The sequence below is a fragment of the Dreissena polymorpha genome, chromosome 13 (assembly GCF_020536995.1).
Source record: "Dreissena polymorpha isolate Duluth1 chromosome 13, UMN_Dpol_1.0, whole genome shotgun sequence".
Taxonomy (NCBI): domain Eukaryota; kingdom Metazoa; phylum Mollusca; class Bivalvia; order Myida; family Dreissenidae; genus Dreissena; species Dreissena polymorpha.
In genome coordinates this window covers 66,240,936-66,265,524 of record NC_068367.1, presented here as the reverse complement: position 1 = coordinate 66,265,524, position 24,589 = coordinate 66,240,936, and the positions used below count along the sequence as shown (strand labels likewise).

The window sequence follows — 24,589 nt, the reverse complement described above, 5'->3', positions numbered from 1 at the left end:
CTTAAACTCCATACAAGGCATCACTTTCGATTCTAATAGCAAAGCAGATGTAACATATGACTTAATAAGTGAAAAAAATCATCAATGGCATTATATGTGCATCATAGCAGGTTTTGAACAAGATTCGAACAAACTTTTTATATATTTTTTGGCACATTTTAGGTAAAATCCATGTAGAAGCAGCATTTCTGATGTCATTTGACCCAACAAAAGGGCTTGATTGCATGGGAAAACAACACACTTTACTTCCTGACTCAAAACAAGTCATCGTCAGACATGAGCTTTAAGTTTTTTGTCACACCTGGACCTATGATTCCTCGGCTCGAGTTCCGTCTCGGACAGGCTCCGGAAAGTGTCAGTCTGGCCCGGGTGCTCAATTCCGTGTAATCTGAGAAAACAAAAAGTTGTTTTGTGCACATTTACCCATTACGGTGCTAACTAATGTAAGTGAGATACAATTAGAGTAAGCTTTCAATAGTCTGTGTTGCTTTATTTGCTGTAAATGGATAAGTCACCACGCCGGCATCACATTGTCGGGCACACTGGCAAAGTTATCGCCACAAAATGTGGTTTCAGAGCTGCAGTAATTGTAAAAAAAAACAATTTTCCTAATTTTGGTGACAAAAGTGTGCTGTGATATCAAAGAAATCATTTTACAATAGATTTCATTGAAAATAACAGCGTACTAACCTGCAAAGACACCGATCTTCTCGACACGACTGGGCGAGTGTTGAGGGCCGTCTCCGAATCAGTCATACTGTGCAGTTTTTGATGGCCTGTCACTTCAGCCGGACTTGTAAACCAATTGGACAGCAGTTCAGGCAGAGCTATAGACCAATTTCAACACCACCTAAAAATGCACATTTAGGTTTACGTATAATATTGAGGTCACTTAAATACAGATTCCCTGCTGATTTTCACGCACGGTCTATCACAACAACATCGTTCCAAGAAAGAAAGCATAATATTATTATCATTTTTGTGTTTTCAGCTGAATACTTGATTTAACTTGAACTCAGCAAGATATCCAAGCAGGAAGAATAAGGCAAAGTAGTGTTATTCTGAGTAGATCTGCCTTGCGGGGCTGAAAGCGAAGGCAGATAGCAGTGTCGGTCCAAAATTGCTTGCATGGAAAAACAACACACATTACATTTTAAATAGTAAAAGGCTAAAAGTAAACAATAGCAATAAATACGGATGAAATAAAGACATGAATTAGGTTCATTATTGAGATTGATGCAAATTTATGTCAAAATGTCACTGAAAAACAATACCGAGTGTTTACGTAGTCTTAGAATATGTCTCCGGAACAGGTTTCGGTGTGATTTTCCAGCATTTACCCCCCTTAGGACCCCAAGTGCAACAGCCCAATTGCAAACAGCCCTTAATTGGGTCAAAATGACATCTGGCAGTTATGTTTTGCAATACAGATAGTTTTTGATGGTCAATTGTCAACATTCTGGAAGACGATTAACTTGGTCGGAAGTTCTTAAAGGTTACACATGCCCAATTAATTTCCTTCTTTGTTATATATAGAATTCGCAATCTTTGATCTCAAAATTCACCATGACCGAGCGATAAGCCAATATATTACTATACATGACTGGAAAGGTGGTTTCATAAGCTTACAAAAAAACTGCATTTGAAAAAATTCTATACGGCGTAACTCAAAATAATACCTTAGAACATATGAACCGGTTTTGACAGCTACCGGCACTGCCATTTGAAGGCAAAAACCATGCCCTACTATTGAGGCTGGCAACCACTAACATACAAAGAAATGCACAAATCATGCCTTTTGCCCTGTGACTTACACATGTACCTTTAAACTGATACCTAAACTCTTCATTTCAGATACATTTTTAAAATTTAATGCACCAGGACCTGCATCATATGTACTTAGTAGCAAACTGACTACATGTAACCCCCCAAATACCACTTCCGTTTAGGATTATGTAACCTTTAATACGTTACAGTAACACCGGGGATGAACAACTTTTGTCACGTGACCGCAAAAGTCAACGCCGGTTGCAGAAACAGATTGTAATCTTGTACATTAAGGTAAGTTTTGTTGTTTTTTCATATAATCAAAATTTCAGTTTTTAACAAGTGATAGCCTATGACACAGTATACTAAATAAACTTTTATTTGAAATGATTCCATTGCCTTTACTGTTTCCACTTTCCGAGAACACTTCGACACAAAATTCTGAAATGCATTGCAAACGCTGTTTGTTTATGTGGTGTTGATGATTTTCTTTCAACAATATTGGTTTAACGACTGAATTAGTATGATTTTACACTTCATTTTAATATATTTAATAAGATTCATGACAAAAATAGCGGTGCAAATTGAAAAATATCTTATTTTTTTGTTTTGTTTTGTTTTGCAAACGCAGGTTGGTATTTCTTGAGCAATAGGAAATGGCAAACGCAGGTTGCGAGAATATTCAAAGGATAATGAAACGCACACTGTACACATTTTTGAAAGTCTTCTAAAATATGATATGGTTACAAATACGAAAATATTAACTATTCAACACAATATATGACTACGGAACTTCAATTGAGGACATTTAAACAGAGCGGAAATATGCTTATCAACACATTAAGTACTGTTACAAGTATATTGAACCACAACGTGCGTTGCCTCCTTTAAGCGGACCTCGAATGACGCTAAACGCGCCAAAACTCACGAAAATCCCGTGCATTAGTAAACACGCATGTTTATTGAACTGTGACGAAAAGAATAGCAGATAGTGTGTCACATCCAATCACTTGCGTTTCATATCTCTTTTGGTGTAGTCTTTAAAACTTTATAAAAACATTTTAGAAATATATTTTAACAAAAAGTAATTCTTTCATTACAGAAACATGACGCTCGTGTGTGAAATCTGTGGAAAGACATTTAAATCGAAGTGGGGGTTAAAGCTTCATGATAAGCGCCACAGAGGGACTGGACGATTCGCCTGTTGTGGAAAAACATTTTACACAAAACAGGCGTTCAACAGACACAGGTTTGTATTTTTTTTGTTTTTAGTACAATGCTAGGTTCTGTCGGTTTAAAAATCAAGATACAATTCAACATAGGTCATTGCATTCTGAGCGAAAGTATGTTTTTATAACCTAGTTGCAAAGCACTATTTAAAATGTTTTGAATGGTGTTTTCGAAAAAAGCCGGCTTTAAAACACTTAACACATTATTACTAGTGTGGTGCATATTGGTGTGCTCATTATAGTATTTAGTTTTTAACGACCATAATTGTCCAGATAAATTTCAATGCAAATTGTCACTGAACAATTGGAATTTACACCGTATAAATCCAGAATGTACGCGTTCCGATACTTCACGTATGTAATTGGACCCTTAAACATATTATTTAATGCGTATTTTGGATTTTGAAATGCGTAAATACGCGTTAACGCGCCTTATCTGGAGCGCTTCTGACGACCATCATTTTGTTAAGTTCCACATTGTTATGGATAATATTCTGTGTGTATTTTTCTGTATTGAATAATAATTCAACAGTTCCATTTGTTTTTGTTATATAGATGCAGCATTCATGGTGTTGAAAAGCCGTTCCCCTGTGAACAATGCGGCAAAAAGTTTTCAACCAAAGATGACCTGAATCGTCACGTCCGGAGGGAGGTTGCTGCAAAGCAATTTACCTGCTCAATTTGCAATGCAACGCTCCGGGAGAAAATTGACCTTCAGGCCCACCTTGCCACCCACACTGGAGAGAAAAACTTTGCTTGTGATATGTGTGAAAAGAGGTACAGGCACCGCAGTAGTCTATCAAAGCACAGATCTGCAAAGCACCGGGCCTAGTCATCTGTTGCATGACGATGATAAGACCAAGAATTATTTTTAATTCTTACCAATGTGCCGTGGTTATTTTCTTAATTATTGAAAATACAGACTGTCATACAATAATATATAGTATTACGCGTGTTTTTGCGTCTTAAACATTGTGTTTCATATCGTTTATCTTGTGTTGTTTTGTTTGATATTCCTGTTTTTAATAAGATTATTGTTGTAATATTTATCATTCTAATTTAAAATGATTATGATAATGGTTGATCTCATACAAATTATTGTGTTCATTATTGCTCATCTGTGATTACTGTTGATCTCAGCCCATGAATTGTGATTTATATTGATTATCTGTGATTATTGTTGATCTTATCAAAATAATTGTAATTTATGTTGATTATCTGTGAATTTTTTATCTTAACCTATTAATAGTGATTTATATTATCTGTGATTATTGTTGATCTTATCAAAATCATTGTGATTTATGTTGATTATCTGTGATTATTGTTGATCTCAACCGATTAATTGTGATTTATATAACCAGTGATTATTGTTGATCTTTTCAAAATCATTGTAATTTATGTTGATTATCTGTGATTATTGTTGATCTTTTCGAAATCATTGTAATTTATGTTGATTATCTGTGATTATTGTTGATCTTTTCAAAATCATTGTAATCTATGTTGATTATCTGTGATTATTGTTGATCTCACCATATCCGCTGGAATGTACATTTGAGCCGCGCTCTGTGAAAAGGGGGTTTAATGCATGTGCGTAAAGTGCAGTCCACATAGGCTAATCAGGGACGGCACTTTCCGCTTTTATGATATGTTTTGTTAAAAGAAAGTCTCTTCTGAGCAAAAATCGAGTTTATCGGAAAGGTTTGTCCCTAATTAGCCTGTACGGAATGCACAGGCTAATATGTGACGACACCTTACGCACATGCATTAAACCCCCTTTTCACAGAGCGAGACTCATTTGTAATCTGCGATTTTTGTTTATCTATTTCGAATCAATATGATTAAAATATATTTTTGGTGAGTTAGCTTTTTGTCTCATTGGAATCATTGTGCGAATTGTCAACAATTACATGAAAATCTGTAATTCCTTCTCAAGTTGCACATAGGCCAGTTTAATGTTTTGCGTATAAGCTATTATTGCGATACGGGATATTCTTTGCAGCAATAAAACAATTAATCTGCATATGTTTGGTTCGTTTTGTTGTTAAAGACACTGATCTTGTTTGCGTTCAACCGCTGGGTTTTTCAATGTTTTTCACAGTATAGTTAGACTTATCTCGGTGAAGTGTACTTTGTCATGGATGTAGTATGCCTTCAGCTTTATTTTAAGTATTATCTCCAACAATCATATTGTAAGATTGTCAGGATTCTCACGTTACACATAAAGACATTATATTGTATGACCAATATGAAGACACTAGTGATTTGCAAGGCGCCCATGTAAAGGTCAATAGTTATTATTATATTTAAAGTTTCGGATCAAAAGATAATGGTATACACCTAAAATGAAAACTATGTCTTGCAGAATAAGAGGAATCGATTGTTTTATTTGCTTCATGATACCTCTCTCCTTATAGGTCCACATTATTTATCATTATGCAACTAAAAGAAAGATACCTTTTTTTTAATTAACAAGATACAAGATACATGGCATTTTTTAGAAACTGTAATTTTAAAACTTGAAACAAATAACAGCAAACAAAATAAAGTTAGATCCAATATGTCTGTTGTTGTTTCAAATCCCCCAAAAAGGTTGAATATACCGGTAGGCCTCGTTAAATGAAGCATCCCACAGCGTCAATATAGGCAGCATATTATACGGCCCCAATATTGGTAGCTCCTCAATGCATAAACATAGAAAGATTTGGCGCGTTGTCACTTTGAATTTGAGAGTTCATATCAATAACCCAGTTAGTATCGCGATTATCATTGTCTTTAAATAGTTCTCGGTGCGATTTTCGTTTTGCTTTATACAAAGGAGATCGAAAGGGTTGCTGAATTGGAGACTTCATTGGTGTTAATTTTCGTTTCATTGCTGTTCGAAAAGGCGAGGTTGTTGGCGGTAGGAATTCAGAAGTGTGATGCAATCCAGTCCTTCGTTTGGTCCGCCCGAGGTGAGACTTTTTTCGTGTCATTCTGAAAAGGAAAATGATATCATAGGAATAAGTACAACATTCAAAATTGAAACAAAATGGTATTCAATATTCAATCAACCGGCGTATACCACTATATTTTACGGAATCCGGATAGTGCCATCTATAATCTCGCCCTTCTTTCATCAAGGGGGACACACGAAGCGATACACGATATTTTGCGCGACAGTCGCGGCGACGCACGATATTTTGCGCGATACACGGAGCGACGAGCGAGAATGTACCAGGAAATATCGCCCTTGTGTAGGTAGCCCAAAAGGCGATATATCGTGTTAAATATATCGTGCGTCGCCGCGACTGTCGCGCAAAATATCGTGCGTCGCCGCGACTGTCCCGCAAAATATCGTGTATCGCTTCGTGTGTCGTGTCTCGCGTTCAAAGGACCACGCACGAAACACGAAGCGACGCACGATATTTTGCGCGACAGTCGCGGCGACACGCGATATTTGTACTGTTCAAGTTTCGCTATAATCATATCGCCTGTCGACTGTCGCGTTTTCAAAAAATCAGGGGAGACAAAAAGGGGCTATTTTTACTGCATTCATAATCCGAATGTCAATTTCAAATGCTTCGATTGGTTTTATTGCTCGTTTGTGTTTTCTAATTGCATAACAGTGCTTTCGAAACATTGATTTGGCGTGTTATTATTCTGATTTTATTTTTGGTTTTACAAATGGGCAACATTATTTGTGTTTTCAATTTATTCATTAAGAGAAATAACATAACATTGGTTGTTATATTTATCCTCATCTGATGATGCGGATGGAATTAAATTATGTTCATATATTGTAATAAGTAGGTATGTCTCTTTTTATCATGGTTAGGTTAAAACAAACAAGCAAGTAAGTTTATCTGGACGAAGCGGGTACAGATTTTTTATTCGAATGAGTGGTGTTGCTCTCAGTAATTTTAATCAGGCTGACAATATATGAATGTGCTAATTAATATTAAGAATGGGTTTTAATATTCTCAAACTTTTTAGACTCGGAAAATTGGGCGTCGCTCTGCGAAAAATGGGTTTAATGCATGTGTGTAAAGTGTTGTCTCAGATTAGCCTGTGTAGTCCGCACAGGCTTATCAGGGACGACTCGTGCCGCTTGTATGATTCTTTTCGTTTCAGAAGTCTCTTCTTAGAAGAACGCCCAGTTTAGACGGAAAGTGGCGTACCTGATTAGCCTGTGCGGACTGCAAATGCTAATATGGGACAACACTTAACGCACATGCTTTCAACCCCCTTTTCACAGAGCGAGGCTCAGTTCAATTTTGCTATTATATTAAATTTATACTGGTACGTTGCTAACGGAGACGCCGTGCTACAACCTGTAACTCGAGCCCATTGTCGTAAAGTGTCTCAACATTCAGGTGTTCAATACGTTTTCCCAAACACCGTATATTTTGTTTTTATTAACTTTCAACATTTTAGTAAAATGCTCGTGTGCCGAAAATATAGTATTATGAATTGCGGAACAGTAGCAACACTGTAGAGATGATTCTCACAGTTCTTCTATAAATTGTTCCCTCAATCTTCACAGCTGAGCAAAACATATGCATACAATTGTGTTCATTCAAATTGCATTCTTTAACTACCAAATCTTAATATTAAGATAATATTTAATATTAAATATATTTGGACAACTAACAAAACAGCATGAGAAAAATAACATTCCGACAAATTATTTTTCAATTCTTTTGAGATCTTCATTTTACAATACTCCGCTCCGAATCGCGATTTATTTTATGATGATAATGGCGATGAAGATGGAGATGATGATGATGAAGATGTTGATGATGATTTGATTTGAACAGTACATATCGAGTATCGCTTCGTGTGTCGTGTGTCGCGGTCTGAAATTAGACCGCGTTACACGAAATTCGGATAATATGGGCGATATTTGAATAATAAAATATCGCGCGTCGCCGCGACTGTCGCGCAAAATATCGTGTATCGCTTCGTGTGTCGTGTGTCGCCCTTGATGAAAGAAGGGCAAGAATATAGATGTCACTATCCGGATTCCGTAATCTTAACCAACCTGCGTTTGCCATAATCCAGCTTCAGCAAACTGCGTTTGCTCAACCAACCCGCGTTTGTAAATTTTTGAAATAGCAAGAACTGCCCAAATTAAATATAACAACAACAACTTATATCGCAAATACAATAAATCATCAAAAATTAAGCATCGTGTGCTCTCATTTTTCTAGAAATATGATTTATTCGTGAATGGAAAGTAAAAAAATATAAAATCAAACTGCGTTTGCATCGAAAATCTAAAGTTTGTGTCGAAGTGTTCTTAAAAACTGCAAAGCTTCGAAACAAGTGCAATGCGTCTTAATATGCGAAAAGGTATGAAGCATGTCATAAGCTTTGTATTGTCCAGAAATTTTAACATATTCTCTATAAAAAGATGAAAATTACCTGACGGAGCGGGATTCCTGATGTAATTCAACAACCTGCGTTGACTTTTGTGGTCACGTGACAAAAGTTGTTCATCCCCGGTGAGTAATAAGAGACCATATACCATTGGAAGTATCTGTGACTTTGAATGCCTTTTGAGTGGGGCGGGGGGGGGGGTCCCAGGCAACTTTGCGCATAACATACCATAGCTTGCTGGGTAAGCTTGAGACTCATACTAGTCCGGGTGCAGGTCTCCTTTGGAAATATAAGTCAGTGCACGTTTCTGGTCTCTTAGGTCAGCCTGAGCTGGGGACATCTCTGTGACTTTGGATACTTTCGAGGGGAGGTGACCCAGGCAACTTTGCGCATAACATACCATAGCTTGCTGGGTAGCCTAGAGACTCATATATAAGTCCGGGTCGCAGGTTTCCATTCCAGTTAGTGCACGTGTCAGGTCTCGTAGGTCAGCCTGAGTCTGTCAAGCTACTTAGTGTCGCTTGTACTGCATTGACCGTTTGTCCTCCTTTCATAACGCATACATTGGACACTCTGCAGACACGTTAATTTAAGTCGAGGTGACTCATGTCAACCCAAGACAACCCAAGTCGACCCAAGTCAACCCAAGTCGACCCAAGTCAATCCAAGAGAACCCAAGTCGACCCAAGTCAACCCAAGACAACCAAATTTGCCCCAAGTCAACCCAAGTCGATCCAAGTCACACATGGCATATGAAACCGGCTTGTAAAGTGATTAGATGTTCATCATTCCAATTATACAATAATTATAAAACTTTAATAGTGTAAATATTCATTGATTCCAGTTTAAATTGAGGAAGTTAAGTATCTAATCAAACGGCTAAGGAAAGCCCCAGGAAAATCCGTGTGTTGAAAAAAAACACTGGTGTTTGAAGCCATCGAATAAATCTCAAAGAAACGGTAAACACGTTACACAAGAATCAACTGTTGCTGCAGCTTTCTCTAATATACGCGAAAGTTATGCGTAATAATGAGTCCTCTATTTTATTACGTTGGTATTTGTGTTATATATAAATGTATTAATACATCAACTCTCAAGTTACATGCATTACATTCTGCCGTATTTTCATCTCAATGTCATAAATAAAACACATGAACACACACCAGGGGCAAAGCCAGAAAATACACAGCTTTTTAATTCGGTAGCATAATAATCAATCAGTCAGTTTGATAGGTATTATTAAAGTGAATATAATTTTAACAACAGTTAGTTTGTTTCAACAATCAGGTAGTTTATGGATACATGCATTAAGCACCGTTTTCCAGCATATTTAATACATATGCATTTAGCCCCGTTCCCCCCCCCCCCCCCCCCAAAAAAAATAAATAAATAACTAAATATGTTTTTAAACGAGGTGCACATGAAGCAGCTGGACAAAATGTCTGAGCACCTTGCAAATTTAGAGACATTCTCGATTTAGACACTACGACAAACAATTTCTAGCACTTTTAAGCTCACAAATGTCAGTCTGTACTATTGCTATTTTCAATACTGTCACGAGGGAACAATATTAGTCGGCATGTCCGTATTCTCGAGCAACGTCACCTTATTTCTATCAAGCACGTTTCCATGTAGCTAGTTCTAAAATACACATTTAATACGAAAACAATAGTCCGTGATTTTATAACTTAGATATATAAGCCATTTATAAATATTTTATCATATAGACCATCCAGCTTCATGTATCATATTCTGCCTAATTTTTTCTCAAGGTCGTTAATAAAACACTTGAGCTATAAAACAAAAAGAAAGACGCAAAACCACACGACATTTCAATTGGGTTGATTGGTAATCAATCGGTTTATGTTTTACATATTGAAATCATTCAGTTTAATGACAAGATGCTGATCTTTATGATCGGGTTGAATATGCATATCATAAGAGTGCCACTTCAAGTACATTAAAAGTTTAGTTGATTTTTTTTAAATACTGTAACTTTCATTAAAATCAGCAACGCGTAATGAAAACGGATATTTGCTGTGCTATAAAGTAGATATGCAATAAATTTATCGTTTTACACGTTATGTTTAATTATATTAAATTTACTGAAACAATAGGATATCTTAATTTCCGTGTATTCATGGTTTCATTCGGCGATAAGGAAACATGCACATATCAGTTATGTTCCAGACATGAAAGAACTTATATAATTAAATATGAATGATTTTATCACAATATTGAATATTTCATACATATTAATAGACGCAACGCACCCGAATAAAGGTCGACAAAAATGATTAAGCTGATAATTTCATATTTCATTTAACCGCTCATCAGAAATGTGTATTTCTATTTGTCTGTTTGCTATTAACCATAAAGAAATTATATGTTTTGTTTCTTAAATGCAGGCCACATGAAAAGGAATAATATCGAGGCAGACATGCTATTTCAACTAGTGTCATGTCTGCAAAATACAAAACGGACAGAGCTTATTGTTATTAACACAACCTACGGTCTGCTTTTTATGGAGTCGTGTTTAAATTGGAACACATATTTCCCAAAATAGGCCATCTGAGCGATTCTTTCTGTAAAATAGCGATACTTATCTTGTTAGAATGACCTGATTATCGAGTATCGCCCTTTCCGGCTAATATCTTCACATCATCATAATCATTGTCGTCATCGTCATCGTCGTCGTCATCATCATCATCATCGTCATCATCATCATCATCATCATCATCATCATCATCATCATCATCATCATCATCATCATCATCATCATCATCATCATCATCATCATCATCATCATCATCATCATCGTCGTCGTCGTCGTTGTCGTCGTCATCATCATCGTTATCCTCCTCATCATTAGTAGCAGCAGCACCATAAGCATCAGCATGAGCAGCATTAGCATCAGCAGCCATGTTTCGATATATATATATATATATATGTATGTTTATTTTTCATATCTACACAAATGATGTAGAATAAATCTTCATATATTTTATTTCATGTAAACAAAGTAATTGCATTCTCCACAACCACATGACAATATTATTTTCCGGGTAGGCATTTACTAGTATTATTTCCATAAACGCACTGATAATAAATGATGCAAATTTTCATAATGCTCTTTCATATTGCTTTCCTAAAGCAAGAAATAAAACCTATTCTTCGTAAATTATAATTAGGAATGACAAAATCGAAGACCGACATTTGAAACTGGAAGGTAAGAAAATGATATTTTTTCCTTTTTTTCAACATCATTCGTTTTGATGGTTTGATGACAATTGATACTCAATATGTAATTAACGATTTCATTTAACCATTAAAATATAATTCACCGACCTAGCATTTCTACAAATTGAGAATTGTAGTTTATGTTGGCAAGTAGCCGTTCGTGGTCATATTTCGTCACGAGGCAACCTTTCCCAACAAAATGGTACATAGTTTACGAAAATCGACCGCCATGTAGGCACTTTATGGCTTGAAAATGTTGATGTTGGTGATTTTCCTGTGTCAAGAGATACCTACCTTGTATATATATAAATAAATAAATAAATAAATATATATATATATATATATATATTGTATCAGAAAAATATTTTTGCTCAAAATTATGAAAAATGTTGTTTTATGACATATTGAAAGTGTTAAAGTGACTTGGCCACGCGCCCAACATCTGTGCACCAGAAGAATCATTGTTTACATTTACAATGGTTCCCGGCCCGTAAGCGAGGCATTGGTTCCTGGCTAAGACGAACAATAATTTTGTCGCTTCCACCGCGTGTAGATTTCATGCAGACTTTCCAACTGTGCAATGTCAACGTGTAACATTGCACGGTGTAAAGATACGCGATAACTTATCTAGACGTGTTTACATGCTCACAGTGGAAATCGGCAGTTCGTTAAAGTTACTGTTGCAAATTTGTATACTTTAGCAATCACCTTTGTAAAGAAGCGTTAGAGTTGTGACAAAGTTGTGTGCGTTGTGTATGCGATTTAAAGATACAAGTAAATGTATATTTTACATTTTGAACATTTAATTTTTTATTCATTGAACAGTTTTAATTGGACAATTCACAAGATGAACATTTGAGATGTCTCCACCTTAAAAACTAACATTGTTGAAAATCGAAACATTAAATATCAAATGTTTATTTGAACGGATATTATTTGACATGTATTTATAATCTATAATTGCAACATGGAACATATTAGCTGAATAGTCAACACGTGCAACATTTCTGGTGATAAATAATATCGGCGGTCTTTCCCTTACATATATTTCGCGTTAATCTCACAGCGCTCTTGCATAATTTTAGAACGCCGTGCAAGCGCAGTGGACACGCCATCCAGTATGATCCGTGCAATCCCTTCATCAAGTTAAATAGCCTACTTCGTGTATCCAGATATTAGACAAAGTAAAATCTGTTTTAAAATTTCGCTCTTGTCAACATTCGGAAGTAAACATATTATAAAGGTTCATCACTTTGGCAGTAATACATGTTGATTAACATGCAACGCAAGTAGACTATACCATTATTGTCCCACTATTGTCCCCTTTGCTAATCACCGAATAATACACGTTTTCTTAACTCTGTAGATAATCATCGTAAAACGCAAACCACACATTCGAAAAAAGAAGCTCGTGACCGATGCTCGATTTGCAGCAAAATATCATGTTTTATTTAAACATTTTATTATCAACGCAGTCAAAACACTTGTGTAATTTCGCACGCACAAACTTTTCGTCATAAACTATTTCATTATAGCATCGTATCGCGTTAATCTAACTTTTATTTGTATACATATTATTTTATAGGTCCAAGAACATCGACATGTGTCCCCAGTCCAGAAATATTTACATGGAACCGAATGATGAACGAGCCTTCTTATAACACGTCTGAAATGTAGCCGGTAATGACAAGGTGCATTCTATATTAACTATACGGTGTCTTACCAATAAAGAAGAAAGACACGACACATATGCGCTGTCCTTTTACACTTTATGTCTGGGTCTATGTTCATTTATTGACCTTGGGCAGTTGCGATTTCCTAATTAATCACAGGCCTGTGTATAAAATATACACTCTTCAGTATGTACCTTAATTTTCAATTGCATTCGTTTTAAATGTAACATCCGGTTAAACAAACAATAAATGTTTCATTAACAATCACATTTAGCCCTAGATTCATATTCATGTCACAGTATATTTCTCTTATCTTAAAAATGCTGACACCGTTTACTTTACATTCTTTTATTTAACTTTGATACATTGGAATCGCTAACATTAAATAATTAGGTTCGTTTTTAAGAACACTATGTCATGTATTTGTTTCAAAACTCGAAACCCAAGCAGAAGAATCGAGATATGCAATAACCGGTGGGCCTTTCGACTGCAAGGAATTCAGTTTTGTTAACAACTCTTCTGTAACCAAAACTGTTTTCTTAGATTCTTGATCTGTGCATTTCCGAACAAAACTGATCTAGTTGTTAAAAATGGTAAATGTAAGTAAGAAACGCATCTAAATACTCAGGTGAACGTGTGCACATGCTGGTGTATATGTTAAAAAGTTTCATCACTATTAATGTTTTAATTTTCTGGATACGAAACCACAAATTAGCATCCAGGCGAGTTCTATGTTCGGTGTTTTAATGAAGTATTGTTCTGTCTGAAATTGCATTTGTTTCATTCATTTTTGTTAAAGTAATTCAACGTGTTTGTGTTACTCAACGTTTTGTATGTAAAACTTTTTATATTCTATAGTAATTTTTCGCCAAAATAAAGCACTGTTTCAAATAAGCACGCTTTTATTTATCATCGTAATTGGTGGAGTTGTTATTTTAAGCGCATGTCGTTAATTCCTTTTTACATTTAGGTCAACTGAATTGCATGACTAGCTTATCAACAACATGCGCGAAATGATACTTTTGCGCATGCGAGCATCGTGATATTCTAGATACAATTATGATTATATATGCTTTTTACAAAATACCTCAACTGTACAATGACAAAAACATGCTCCATAATGTGACCGTTTTCTTTGATTGCAGATCGTTTATGTGCAAAAAAGTCAGCTTCACAAATGTGTTATAAGGAGAGTTTAATCAGGCAATTTAAATATCGGGTTTCCATGTCATTTTCGGAATTATTTTTTATTACAACCACGTCTGAATTATGTAATGAACTATTTACAGCAAGTCGGTCGCTATTTTAATACAAACCACATTATTCCTAAAGTTCAAATCTGCCATGGTTACTGCAATAAAAGGTTTAAATAATTATGTAAAAATATTAAATAATGCAAGATAACCATACCCGAAATTCCAACACTACTAAACATTACAAACATATAATCATGATCTTTAGGCACATTGGTTTACGACAAGAACATACTAAGTCGTTTTTTACATAATTATGCTTTTGTTATCCATTAAATCATGTGCATAAAAATGTATAAGTTGCACAAAATAATTATTTGTCAATGTTTGTTTCACTTTTTCAAAGTATTGCAAAATGATTCTATATACACGCTGGTATGTTGCATTTTCATTTAAAAGACAGGCATAACAAATACTTGCATGAACCTTTTATTGCTATTTTTAACCCGTAATCACGTTTTGTATTTTGGGTATGTCTACTATTTAACGGTTAATATAGGGATCTTTACTACTAAAACGTTAACATTACCATAGCAAAGTTAAAATGATGTAAGCAAAAATGGCTTTGTTATGTCTGAATTCGCAAATCCTATTTGCTCGTACTAGCATAGTCCTGTTTTTTTCGCTTGCTTGCTCGGTCAGTTTTAAAATAAAAGTTAACAGTTTAGTGTGCACATAAGATAGTATTATTGTTATGCTAGTTTTTAATGTCGTAAGGTGGCATGAAAACCGCCCTTAACATGGAAAATATAGCAATGTACGTTAAATGCATTAATAAAACTACAACTTATTTTAATATGAAGTTGTTAGCAATCTATACAACCGTACTCGGCATTTTACATTTTCAAGCAAGCCATTTATATGATTGTTGCGTTCAGTATAATGAAGATGTTCATTTGAAATTAAATAAATATGTCAGCTGAAACGCATTCGGACGATCGATTCCTATGATTTAACATTGAGTATTAAAGATTATCCTTAATTAGATTTGCTTCGATGGCAAAACGCAACATTGCATTGCATCAGCGATTGTACATCGGTAATGTGTGTTTATTTTACATTAAACAAGCAATTGAACAATAAATAACTAGTGTATTGAATTGGAGATTTAACTGTTTGATCTCGAATTACTGGATTATGTTTAGAAATGAGTGCATATTTTACATTTCCATTTTGCATCAATACATTGCACTTCGACGGTTTTTCGACCTCTTCAGGTTAAGGCAGTTATACACGTTATTATTTACAATTAGAAGTTTCCATTACTATCTTTATATACCCGTGTAGAAAATGTCAATGTTACTAGGTGTGATTATGTTTCATGTACAATGCTTATGTCCCTTGTCTTGTATGTGTCCTTTTACATCTCTTGTGTGATTCAGTCCATTGTCCTGTGTGCGTCCAGCCATGTACTTTGATGTCATACTTGTTTTGTCCAGTGAGAATGAGAATTATCAAATAAACAAGATTTGTATTGGTCAGTTAAAAAAAACTAGTAAAATTCAGTTCAAATTACTGACCATGCGTCCAATTGCTTCTAGGCTGTCGAAAGACATACTTGTTTCAACAATAGTACTGTGGTTTTTGTATCTACCAAACTGGTTAGTTTTAAATTATTTGTATTTTGAAATTATGTTTTTATCTGCATAGAAAATGAATTTAATTTTTTTGAAATATTGTATTTATGTTTGGAACGTTGTAACATGTGTTAGTTGTGTTATTTTGTGTGTTCTTTTAGGTTTCTGTATTCTGCTATATGTGTTTACATATATATACAAGAATTCCGATATAATTTCGGATATAAATATCGAATTTTGGGCGGCGTTACTATTCATTTGAACCCCTACCCCACTACATTTGGCTCCCGGACCACGAGACGTGCGGGCCACATGCGAACCACTGACGGAGCAGTGTCGGTTAAGGACCCCCGGAAGCTCCTTAGAAGTTGAGGCCCTCTTGCCGGCGCCATAGACCTTTTCGCGTAGTGCCTACGGGTGGATAAGTGTTTTTTTTCTTAGTTGAAAGTTCATCAACGAACTCATTAACTTTAAAGTGTATTGTTATTGTGTTTTTTCTTAATTTTCCACTGTGAAAAGACCTGAATATTCATATGTGCTTGAAGTCATTCGACGAGCTTGTTAACTTTACAAAGTGTATTATTTCTTTATTTTCTTCGCGAGAACATTTGCCGCCAGTGCTGTTTACGTGTGTATGTTTACACCACGTGATAAAGTGAAACTTTTAACCTTGTCAGTTTCTAGACAAAGAGGATTTTTGACATTTTTTTCTTTAAAATTCTTTTTGTGTGAATTGTTTTATGTGATTTGTGAATTTGTGGATTTTGGATAGACACGTCAGATGTTTGAATTATCGTTTTTTTCTTATTCTGTTCTTGCACTATTTTATTGATGACTTTTTGCGCCAAATTAATGCGCATCGATACTTAAAAAGTCCTTTACCGGTGTCACATGGTAAACAAACCAAACGATAGCCCGTTCTGTATCTCAGATCGCTGGAATCGCGGTATTTACAGTTAGTTTCATACACATTTTACTTTTTATAAGTGCTTTTCATTTGACTGTTATATCTTTATCGTCAGTTTATTGATGTGTGGACTTTATTTCTGAGTTGTGACGCCCTTGTACGTTTACAAATTCTTAAAAGTGATTTGTGCTTTTAAAACTGTAATCTGCATTATTTTATGGGTATTCTTAATATATTCTGTTAAAGAAAGACATTTAATAAATTTCTAGTTTTTATTAATGTATGTTTTGTTATAAATGTTGATTGATATTCTTCAGTTACTTTCACATTGGAATATCAATTTCTGAAAACTTTAGATCAGCAAATTTACAGCAATTTGCATACCAGTTTAGTAAGCAATTCTTAATTTTGCAATTTAGGAAGTGTATTAGTTTGAGCCATTGGTTTCGTTTAAAATATTTTCCCATTGAATACAGTCGAGTTACCATTACCGGATCAGTAGCGTAATACAGTTTTGCTAGTAAAAAACAATTAGTATTTTAATACTTCTATTATACCAGTTCTATAAAATATTACCTTTGATTACTGTTTAAGGAAAAATTCTGTTTTAAAATGCAGCAAATATCTTTTTGTGGCACACTTTTTTCACATCGGAATTCATGCATTAACCGATCACTTGTAGCCATAACGGATCACGTGATCAAAAAAACAGAGGCGGCATCTCAAACCCTATTTGAACTGTCAAAACATGAAACTTGTACTTGTATACTGTGATTAAAACATTATATAAAGCTGATATGCTAATGAACAGTGATAATGCTGTGTTTGATATAGTATTGTTCGTATTGCTAGCCGTGAAAATAGACATAGCAAAGTATGCACTAGACTGGAAAAACCCACTAACCATTACAACCTTGCTCATTTTATCCACACATGGTAGTTTCATTCCATTTATAAAATTTGCTATGTTAAAATATGTGACTTGAAAGGATTATCTAAGCTAATCGAGAGAAATATATATTGTTTCACTGTGGATTATTTGTTTAAAGTTTCCAATAGATCCAACAGATATGGATATCTTATAAAACATGATGATTTCTAATCATATCTCATCTTCAATATTTAATATGAAACAGAGTTACACAAATAAATCGTGAAGATAACAATCTATTGAGTCATTTTTTTTAAATCAGCAAGATTTGCATATATATGTATATAATCAATTGGACCACAATGAATTAAAAATAAATCTTCATTGATACAGTTAACTATAACCAAGCAAACAAAAACTTAAACAACTGAACCCAAGAACTTAAAATAACATCACAAAATACACAAATATCAATGTAAAATAATATCACATCATAAAAAATATTGATCATATAATTATATTAAAAACGATGACTGATTGAAACATGTACATGTTACAAGTAAAAGGATTGAATGGCCGATTTTGAAAAGTTACACCATTTCAAATAATACATTTTAAAAAGAGTTATGACTTATAATAAAGCTGCATGCTATTATGACTAAACTTGAATGACTCTGTTGAACAACTGAACGCTTCAAATGATAAAAGACTTATGACTTATTAAAAATGCTGCACAGAAGTAGGCTCTTTGAAAGATACGGGCCCACAAATAATTTTGATACTGATGCTTAAAAAGTTTGAATGACAATCTTGGTCTAAAAACATACTTTTGATGGTAGATTACTTTACCAAATATTGCAATAAAAATTAATGTAATTTTCTACAAAATTAGCACACACTATAGCTTGGTGCAAATATCTAAGCATTTCGAATATTGAAGGACATTTATATTAGTACTTAATTTATGTATTTGTTACACATACTTGAGACTTTATATCATACAAAGAATGATACAAATAATAAAACTTATCAGAGCATTGATAATTGCACAGCTTTGCCCTTAAACATATCGGAACGTGCTTCTGTTAGACTGGCAAAAGTGCTTTCTGCCTCATCACCAGCAACAACATATCAATGAGGTATGAACGTGTCTCATGTGGGGCATGCCATGGTTGGACGCTAAGACAAGGCTCTCCTGTAACAATCACATACATAGAGTCCAAAGTCAAATATTGCAAAACAAAACAGCCAGACAATGTGCCTTGAATAAGGCTAACAGGCAAGCCAGCAATATCTTACAAGTTCAAATGACTTTTTAATTTGTGACCATTAAATGCAAATATATATCAATTAACAAATGTCAGGGATCTGTAACACAAGACAGTCGTTTTTATCTACATGGTTTGTATACTCCAGGTCAATAAGAAAGTAAGAGTCTGTGACAGGGGGTTTAATTTTATTAACATGGAAACTCTAAATTATTGAATATTGTCAATCATGATAGTTGCTGGAATGCTTTGATGTTGATGGAAAGTTCTTGAGTTACTGGTGGCTGCAACTGAACCCTTAGCCTCTTCAGTGGCTACCTGGAACATACAAATACATAAACTTTTAATAATCAATATGTATAGCGGTGTAAAATATTAAGTATACCCTAACAGTTTTCAGCCATGTTCAACGACAAAGAACTCAGTCAGGGATGTGTGGGGATGCAAAGTGTCCTTCACATCTACAATACATTGTTATTACATATTTGAAGTTTAATTTTAATCTCTTTGGAAACGTGGATGAAATTCACTACACATACTACTAACATTTTATGCCGAAACCCAAACAAGAGTGTGTTTTGGCAACATATTTAAATTAAACAGTAAATATTGATGCTGTTAAAAAGTTTAATAAGTAGGCCTACATCGATATCATACAAACATCTGGTGTACACATGCACTATTTTTTAAGAGATGAAACCATTTTCAATCAATAATGAATTGACTGTTATACATTTTTAATTTTTGAATGAACAGTATGTTTATCAAAATAATGTCTATATGATCCATACACAGTTAGCTTTTATTTGTAAAACAATTCTCCATAACATAAGATTTAACCCTTACAGCATTAGCACGTAATTTTAATGTCAGTAACAAAATTGGATGGCTTTTCAAACGTTTGAGACGGTCACATGTACTCGTGTAAACATGACACGCTTAATCCGCTATTGCCCTAATTCTTCATCCTCTTTACTGTGGTGAAAATCTTAAAAACGAAACAAAACTGAAATGGTGTTTTGCAGACAGAAAGACTACTAAATGGCCATTAAATATATGCATATACTTCTTACTTACAAACATAGTTATAAAATGTGTCCGCGCTAAATGTCCAACCTCGTTCTCGAACCGAGACAGAAGTAAACAAAGGCGTATGTACATGTCAGCACAACACACCAAAATTTTTGACAAAAAGGTGCCCGATTTTGATTTAAAAACGACTATCGCGTTTTAAAGAAAATGCCTTGAATATGCTGCCTTCCAAGTCCCATCTAAAAATAATAACTATTTATCGTGATACGCATTCTTGAACATCAAAGTGATCCGCAATTGGTAATGATCTGTTAATGGTTACTGGACTGTACTGCGTGAGAGTGTTGTGATTTGTCATTGTTCAGTGTTGTGTTGTCCATTTTCAGTGTCCAGTGATTAAGTTCAGTGGCTGTCTTAAATAAATTGATATATTCCGCCAGTCCCTTGGTTGGTAATTAATTTTTGGATTCTCATCTTGTTTTGCATTTGTAAATATTTGTAAATATTAGGTCATTCAGCTGGTTCTGATAACATAAAGTGAAATTAAATTGCTCACCATTTTTTTTTAATTTACATTTAGAAATAGTGTTTCCTAATTGTTTCTATAAATATAAAGTGTCACATAAGGTTTTGTTAATTAGGAGTGTTTTTTGTCTTTGAGTGAATAATTTATAATATTATCACTAATCAAAAAGAAATCTCAGGTTTTTTATCTGGTATTTTTGTTGTATTGCATTTCATTTTTAACTCAGGTGTTGCTGTGCTGAAAATGTAATTATCACTCTGTTCAGGTATAGTTTTTGTTTGCTTCGGTTGAGAACTGGAGTTTGGAACAAGATTGTATTAATTTATACTTCGTACATTGCACTTTGCTATATTGCCATCGTGGTCTTTTGATGCGTAATGATTTGCATAAGGATACCAGATTGGAATTGGAAGACCATCAGGGTGCAGTTGGCGGTATGCAAACTGAAGAAGAAACGCTAGAAATTATTTCTTAAAAGTACGACTTCCAACCAAAGGGTACTCTAATTGAAAAGAAAGTAGACATGGGTACTAAGCCCAAAAACCAATTCTTTCCACCAAAGAGCACTCCATTTCATGCTCCAATTTCTCCTTTACAACCATCAAATTCGCCTGTTAATCCTGTTTTGTTTTCAGGTACTCACATCCCCTACCCCACTACACACATGTAATGTCAGGAAGTATAAAAGTTGTTTGTTAACTGGTTTTGTAGACTTTTAATTCGATTCGATCTTATGAGTCAACTTTTACATTAACATGAAGGGTTTGACGTTCAGTACAATACATTCCTATTGGCTCATGTATGGTCCCGTTTTGTGAAGTTCACTTGCACAATTTATGCGAACTCGTACTGAGCTCTGATTTTGGAAAACAACGCTTTAAGCATGTGCATGCAGTGTCGTCCACGATTAACTTTTTCAGTCCGAACTGTTGTACTGAGCATCATTTGTCGTTGTCCTGGACGTAGCCTTTTTAATTCGTATTTTTGGATAAGTCCTAGTCAAACTGACATACATGAACACAATAAATTATTAGAAACAACTCTTGAAATGAGTATTCATATACCTACCAATGTTCTGTGTCCTTCTTTAGACCTTCGGGCTACATTTAAATCTGAATTACCGTTATACGACTTCTTTTAATATTACGAGAGCTCTTGCGAGAAAGCAATTCAACTAATGTCGTAACGTAAAGGTGCTTTTAACAATAATAATTTTCATTTTGGCAAGTTTAGCTTATATACTGACGCTCGCTCAATGAACATGATGCATAATTATCACAGTGCAAAAGAAAACACAAGTTGAACATAGAGAATTTAGTTCTAAAGGGATCTCATTTTAGATCACGAAGCTGCTAATTGATACGAATAATGTCAAGTTGTTTTAAAAGGTAAGCTGACATTTAGGCTGACCTTAACGTTAATATTAATACATAAAGTATATATATACTAATATATTATATTATTATATATACACTTTTATTTGACTTTGGATTAGTCATCTTAAATATATACAAGCGTTCTGGCGAGGTAACCTTTTACAGCCATTTACATAATTGCACATTTTAGTTAAATGCATGTAATAATTTAATTGCGCGGTAAAGAACATAACAATTTCACAAACATCTATTTTAAGAAAAGCCAATGCACGAAATTTCAGTTTAAAACCTATTATTCGAATTTTTTATAAGCCCAACGTGCAATTGAAATATTTTGCGATATGGCATTTTGTCCGTCGAGCGTAGTGCCTCCATAACATTGTCATTCAAATGACATCTCATCGTACACTGCTGAGAAGAATTTAACAACTTTTTACAGGCTTTATTCGTTGGTGAAGCTTTGTTCAAATTGTTCGCTTGGGATTACTTGTTTTTCTTATAAGTATATAGTGCAAAAGTCCTATAGGTAACCTTTCGGTCCATATATTTGATATTTGGCTATACACATCGTCTTCACGCATTTTTTTTCAAATTATTTCCCTGAATATAAAATTTACACCGCCCTGGGGGTTGCTTGCTCTCCTTATATGTATCTAATAAACTTTGCATAAACAAATCTTTTCTGTACCTGCCAGAATAATAGGTTTCGTATTTAAACACTTTAATCTTTTGATGTTATTTTATTAAGTTAAAATCATGCCACTTTGGTCATAACTAGCCACGCCCTCTGGGCCACGTGATAAATATAGAGTTATAATGCAACATAATTTAAAACACATATTCGGCTCTGTACTCAGAATGCATGTATATTTGATATTTGGTATGTAAGTGATTCCATCAAAGTGTTTAAATGATGACACTGGCGTTAAAAAACATCATTGAATGAAGATAACATTTGCCTACGAATTCAACGAAGTATATTGGCTTAATCTCCATTTCTGGAACTTACTTTTTAAAGCAAATTATGCAACTGATTTCTAAATGACATACAGCTCCTCCATAATTATGTTAAATGTTTTGACAACAAATACCTACCCCTCATTAATAAACTTTAGATGTGTACTTAATAATACAGTTGTATAGACTTCTAAGTGATGCAATATACTTTTTTTCTTTATCACGTTACTTACTGAAGCATTGTGTTCATTCTATTCGAGAAACCTTTCGACCAACTGATTCAAGCTGAAGCCTTTGATCAATAAACTTGCAATGTTACGACGTGTAATCGCTGCAAGGTTGCAGCGTGTAATTGCTGCTAGGTTACAGCTAGTACAAGCTGCTATGTTGCAACGTGGGTTAGCTTCTTCGAAAATCAGAAATTAGTTGTGTCATAAAACCTAGCACTCAGACACATGTAGCCGAAGTGTCAATATATCAAATTATGTATACTTGACGCATTGGGATTGACGTTAACAGTGATGTTTAATTATTTCTTACTGGAGAAATAACGACCAAATATGAAAAGTGCGGAACGGTGAATGTTATGACGAATGACGCATTATTCGGTTTATTCGATGCAAAACATACACATTAAAGAATAAAGATCTTAAGACCGATTGAATAACACTGCGAAGGAGAAAAAAAATAATTTTTTGATAATGGACAAAAGAAGAAGCATTTGCACTATATCTGCAAATGGCGAATATGTTGAATGATAAGAACGATGTTGATGACGACAATGATATAGTTAAAAAAAAGCTTTATTAGGGAAAAAATACAATATGCCCTGCATTTCGCATATAACACAAGACATATAAATATATAACCGGTTGATGGCGAGGCATGCAACGATATCTACATGTATGCACGTACAAATGGTAAGTTCTAGATACAACAACATGTTAATGATTATGGAACTGACGAAACGAGTACAAAAATGCGCTTTGTTTCACTAGATGTGGTCTCTCTTTGGTTTTGAAGACCGAAAATAAGTTTACACGAAAATGCGGTACTGAAATGCCCTCTGTTTACACAATAGCGGTCAACTGCAGTCTGTAAGTATCTCTTTGATTGTCAGAAGGCAAACGAGCGCTATTAATTGCGCGTAGAATGTGCTCGTAAAATGTGCGATTCGTATTATGTTGTGAATAGTCTGTTCCTGTTGAAGATCCGTTCAGGGATTTGGCTGATAATAAGTATAACGCGCTATTAACAGTTTGTAGAGGGTATCCATCCTCTTCCGCTTCAAGTACAAATTATAAATTGTCTATTTACTGTTTTGTTATTGAAGATCAGTTCAAAATTGTTCTTTTTAACATACTTTTCACAATCTTTGTCAATGTTTCGATGAATTTAGTTGAATGACTAAAATCTTTGGCGGTCATCAGTTAAAGCCACACACCTTATCTCTGACTTTGAAATGAAAAACATGTTAATCAATACATATTTATGCAATTTGAAAGTGTGCAAAATTGTCATTTAATTTATAGCCTAGTTAGCAGCTAATTTATTC

The 24,589-nt window shown here is 34.5% G+C and overlaps 3 long non-coding RNA genes across 3 annotated transcripts; 2 read left to right on the top strand and 1 right to left on the bottom strand.

Moving 5' to 3' along the window:
* Window positions 1–1,962: 1,962 nt before the first annotated feature.
* Window positions 1,963–4,854, top strand: LOC127855970 (uncharacterized). The gene is made up of 3 exons (XR_008037799.1): window positions 1,963–2,061; window positions 2,870–3,016; window positions 3,552–4,854. It is a non-coding gene; the product is annotated as an uncharacterized LOC127855970 (long non-coding RNA).
* A 506-nt stretch (window positions 4,855–5,360) lies between these two features.
* On the bottom strand, window positions 5,361–8,487 carry LOC127855972 (uncharacterized). The gene is made up of 2 exons (XR_008037801.1): window positions 8,400–8,487; window positions 5,361–5,969 (listed from the first exon to the last, which is right to left on the bottom strand). It is a non-coding gene; the product is annotated as an uncharacterized LOC127855972 (long non-coding RNA).
* A 3,743-nt stretch (window positions 8,488–12,230) lies between these two features.
* LOC127855971 (uncharacterized) lies at window positions 12,231–16,210 on the top strand. The gene is made up of 3 exons (XR_008037800.1): window positions 12,231–12,368; window positions 12,680–12,778; window positions 13,180–16,210. It is a non-coding gene; the product is annotated as an uncharacterized LOC127855971 (long non-coding RNA).
* The last annotated feature ends 8,379 nt before the right edge of the window (window positions 16,211–24,589 follow it).